Source organism: Mugil cephalus, chromosome 14 (assembly GCF_022458985.1).
Source record: "Mugil cephalus isolate CIBA_MC_2020 chromosome 14, CIBA_Mcephalus_1.1, whole genome shotgun sequence".
Lineage (NCBI taxonomy): Eukaryota > Metazoa > Chordata > Actinopteri > Mugiliformes > Mugilidae > Mugil > Mugil cephalus.
In genome coordinates, this window is record NC_061783.1 from 18,030,735 (window position 1) to 18,036,331 (window position 5,597).

Sequence of the window (5,597 nt, forward strand, 5' to 3'; positions counted from 1 at the left end):
GTGGTTTCATTTTAACTCTCTGGTCCACTTACTATAGAAATTACCTTTAGTTTCCATTCCCATCATTCATGTACTGTGACTGAAGGTTGTAGGTGTCACACCTCATTCACACCTTAATACTAAGTATAATAAAAAATATTCACTGTGATTTTATTCTGGGAGGTCAGATAATTACAACAGTAAACATTTCAATTAGCTGCTCACAAAAAGTTTGACATTTTTCATCATCTGGCTTTTAATTAAGTAAAAGAGGAATTTAAAAGAAGTCTACGATAAAATATGTTGGTAATTAGACACAAAGTGCTTTGACGCATCCAGCCAGTGACTGGATATCCTGAGTGTTTATCTTAGTGACGTTCGATACCAGCGATTTCCTTTCTGATCCGATACCGAGTAAAGTTCAAGCCGGTATCGGTGATATCGATCCAATACAGATACTTTGTGTAAATACACCCTAATGTGTCTGTTCTCTCCTCCTCTGTCCTCTTCATCATAAATGTCTCGTATTCTTGTTGTGGTTTAACTTGAAGTGTTTCACAAGGTTTGTTGTGTTGCCACAACACAATAGTTCAGTAACTTTCCACTTTGTTCCTACATTACCTCAAATGACTGAAGTATCAAAAGTATAGATATTTTGATTTGAGAATCGATTTCATAGCAGAAAGACCTGGTTCCCACGACTGGAGGATCAGCCTAAAGAACCAGTGCACAAGAAGATAATTAGTAAACAAAACGACAACATGAAGGCCGGCCGTATGAATACGTGTATCTCCTCCTAGCTTCCCAGCTAATAGCAGCTCTTCTGGTTTCCCATTTTCAGTGACGACACCTGCTGGAGTTCTTATTTTTAATAGAGACATATCTTTATTTTAACCTCTAAACAAACAATTCGGTATTGTCAATAATGACGTAAGACGAACAGAGACTCAGCCAAGCAGTAATACAGCTGTATGCACCTCTGTCTTACATCAAACTCCCGTCAACCCTCGAGCACTCTTAACACCATGTCCTGCAGCACACAGAAGAACTCTGCCATGCATAGATATTGTTACTTTCAGTACATCTGAAGCCCGACAAGCGTAACGGGCATTAAGCTGAAAAACGCAGAACTTGAGCTTTTGAAAGTGAGAGTTCGGTGTACATTAATGGAAGAGACGCACAAGTGGCTGTGGAAAAGCTCTCCGGACTCGTGCAGCCATTATGGGGAGCCCTCCTGGAGATATAGAGAGGGAGAGAGCGGCTTGAATGGGCTCTTGTCAAAGTAATGTGTGGGAGTGGTGTGTGTGTGCGCGTGTGTGTGTGTTTGTGTGTGTGCGCAGGCCACAGAGTGAATGAGCGACTCACCCAGTGAAAGAGAAGCAGAGACGTATAGACAGCATCGAGAGGGTAATCTCTGGATAAACTCCCTCCGAGAGCTGATGGAGCTCCTGAATGTTTCTAATTCTCTCCGAGTGTATTCACATGGTACGTGACATGTGGCTCGTGTGTAGCCAGCCTACGTTTGTAACTGACCACGTGTCCCAGTGTGTGTTCCAGTCTCTGTTATTTGTTCGATGGTGTGGGTTTGTGTGTGTGTGCGTGTGTGTGTGTGTCTGACGCAGCCACCCGGTGTGGCTGCTGGGAGGGTCGCTGACAGTGATAGAGAAGCGGAACACTGGGTAATGGAGTTTGGACCAGTCGAGAGTGCATCACACTGACAGATGCTAGCCCCCTCGGACACTGTGGGGGAGGAAGTGCTCATTCACTCTCATTGCCACCTCGTGGGAGGGCCTAGTGTACCCACACACACACACACACACACACACACAGTGAGACAGTGACAGGTTACTCACAGTTGTGGTAGGGAGGAAACAGGCTGGATGAACACATACACACACTCATCCGTGACACAAAGACACATAGTGCACGGTGCACGTTACACAGTCAGAGGAGGTAACTATGTCATGACACATGGCGTGACCACACTTGTGTTTGACACTTCTGAGGTTGTGTTGTGTTGGTTCTCTTTGTTTCCTTTGAAGCTTAGTGTAGCCTACTTGCATCTAGTAGGACTGTGCATTTTATTTGTCTAGTGCTGTAAATAGTATCTATTGGAGGATGGAAAAGAAAGGAGTGATTTTATGTCCTGGGGACAATGAATATATTCAGTCCTGTTGCATAGGTATAAAATCTGCATTTAAACTCGTTTTCGTTCCATAATATAGTCGTTTATCCACCTCATGCCTTAAACAAAACAGGGGATGGTGATTTGCCGTTCACTCTCCATAATTTGTTTTCCTCAGACATTTACATTTGCATCATACAGGACATACTAAAGATTTTTATTTACCATAATGTCTGACTTTTCTCAATCAATACACCTTAAAATACAGAGGGACTTTCTGATCTCTAGAAGCAATATCCTCCCTGTCATCATTTAAAAAACAATAGGCAATGTCACTCTACAGCCAAGATTTTAAATCGTCTGTTAACATGTACATGTTGCACTTTATATTGTTTTATAGATAATGACATTATGTTCTTCAATTTTGTATTTTTTCTGTGCACATGATGTACTTTCATTATTCTAATTTCCTCTAAATGTGTAGACTATTTTTTCCTTTCTATCTTATTTGTAGCTCAATGTTTACGTCTGTAGATACATTTTGCTTCATATAAGGGAGGTATTTCATACGCCTTTCTTGGCTTCCATCTCTCCTGTACATCAAATAACCATTTTTATACCATTTTAATGTTTTCTGTCTCCAATGTGCAAACAGAGAAATAACAAAATAATCTTTGTGTTAGCCGTAGATTTAAGATCAAGTGGTCTCCTACATTTACCGGTACGCAACCATCATTGAGTATGACTGTTCTCTTTGGACAGGAGAATAGTTTCTCTCTGTTTACAGTCTTAATGTTAAGCCGATGTAACAGCCTGTTGTCTTCAACAAAGCATTTTCTACAGATTTTCCTTTAAGTCGGTCACATTGACTGCTTTTATGTGGGTAGAGGTGTTCTGCTAATAATAAAAGGTAATCAGAACATAAACGCTGCATGGAACCACCTCAGTCAAAACCAATGGGCCTGATCAGAAGGAATTTTTAATGGGACGGTGAGTTGTGGTGTAAAACTCTGATTATTAGTTCAATAGGGCAATTATAGCATTTAAAGCTTACGTAAACCCATTACCAGATACACATTTTCATGATGATGAGTTTACAAGTTTAAGTTTGGAAAATAAAAGATCTTCTTCTGTTATATTTCGAGCAGATTCGATGTCCCACACTGAACAGAACCACTTTACACATGTCAAAAAACTTATATTTTGTAAATGCATGTATTTCATAAAATTCACTGTAACAAAAGGTTGTGAAATCTACATTTATGTACCACAGTAAACACAGTAACATTACTGTTTGATTTTTGCAGTAGAATGCAGCAAATTTTTCAGTAAATCCTCAGTAGTTTGAGTATTACTGTAAAAAACCTCAGTATTGTAAATAATAAAGTAATCTACTGTATCTTTACTTTATTATATTAGATTAAAAAGTATAAGCAGTGATTATCTCATAATTTAGACTTCTGAAGGAGGTTTCACCATCATACCACCATATCAATACCATCATATTTACGTCTTCCTAGCACATAAATGTGACTTTTTATTCATACTGACTTATTGTCGGACTATTACTTTGTATCCCACCCTCCTTAGTGACTGCTGCTACCCCGTCGAGCTTCTGTGTTGTGATTGGACAGTGACAGTTTGGTGACGGGCTTTTAGAAAGATCAAAGAGGATCAAGAGAGCCGAGTACAACGGTCGGGCTCAGTCGGGCTGATCACATCGCTGCAAAACCGGACACAAACAGCAAAAACTGTTCATGTAAACGTAAGGAGTCACCTCTGGGCACAAAGACTCTGTCCCCACAAGGTTAAAAGTTAAGACTTTAGTTTTACCTGAACCACCTGTGGAGACCAGAGAGCAGAAACAAGTGAGACACTCATGGAAATGGGTCACGTCCACTTGTTGTAGAATGTGCACTGAGCACACAAATACACACACTGACACACACACGCCCTCGTACCAAGACTCATTATCGCAAACACGAACTCTGACAAGTATACTCTACAAGAGCCCTTTCTCTCCCGCAACCTGTCTGTCGCCTTCCTCTCTCTCTCACACACAAACACGCACAGTAACACTCTACGTACTCACAAAGCCATTTTCACACACTTTTGTGCACAGAGGTACCGCACATGCTGCAGATTAGGAACATTATAATGTATCATAATGTAAAATATATACAATGGAATTATGATGCGATCAGATTGAATGTAGGACAAAAACAAAACACAAAATCTAGTATAGTCTTTACTATATCACACATGTTTTGCTCCACAGCTCCGGCTTTGTGTTTTTTTTTTTTCCTGTGTCCTAATTTCTTCCTCTCACCACCGTTTTCTTACACTATGCTGTTGTCTGGGTCATTTCTTTCTGTTGCTACCTACGAAGCAGGTGTGAGACACTTTTTTTTTTTTTTTTTTGGTGCTGTCACAAACTCCTCACTTTGTACACAAGAGATTTTATCAAAAGACAAAATTAAACGAGGAGATGAGTCGCTGTTTCAGGGAGGGCCCATTAAACGTGGTCATTTCTGGGCCGTTTTACCTCCTTTTCTTTCATTCCAGTCTCCACAGTTTTCTTGACGGCGCCGTATCGCTAAATTAATCTTACATAACCAGCACTTATCTGGACTCGGGGCTTAACGCTCTCATCCAATTACAAACTTATCCACAGTGACGGACTACCGCGGCTTTGAGGGCACTACTACGAGAGCGGGAGGAGGCCACTCGTTCTCTCTTTCTGTATCACGCCCGCGTCTCATTTTCGTTTAATATACAGATGCTATCAAAGCTTTAAACTCACATAGAGGGGAGAGCGCTGCAGACTAAGAGAACGCAGCGGGGACGCGCTCGTTCTCTGCGTCTCCACTTCATTCAGTTAAAAAGATTTTTATCTATTGTTTGGACCGGCGGAGAGGAGGGGAGTGCAGATAGCCTCGGCACTCAGGATGAGACTAATCACAACAAGAGGACCCCCATTCTCTGTGTCCTCATTTAGCTTCCTCTTTGTGTGGGATTCTTTCCTTAAAAAAAAAGAAAAAGGCTTTAAAATGAGCCGTAAAGACAATGTCGCACAGCATCATCTGACGGAAGCGGGAGGAGGACTCTCCTTCTTGTCCAGATTATCTATCCCGCCTTCAGCCGGGAGACAAATCTGCGCGTCGCACCCTGTAGAGTCCATGTTTCAGACGGACTACGTCCTCTGAGTGATGGCGAGTCAACTGACGACGAGAGCGGGACATTCTTCATTCTCGCCGTTTCATCTCCCTCTCGCCAGAGAAGAAAGGATGAAAGTGGCCGCCACAAATTGTGTCAGAGAAAAATAATAAAAAAAGAAAGACGTTTTAGCTTTGCATTTTGTAAGTAGCGCTACATCTTATGGAGACGGTGGTAGGATGATTAGGGCTGGGCAGTACACAGGTTCATACCGAATACCGGTATTGTTTCTTGTTATGATATGATTTTTTTAATATACCAGCATACCAGTGTAATT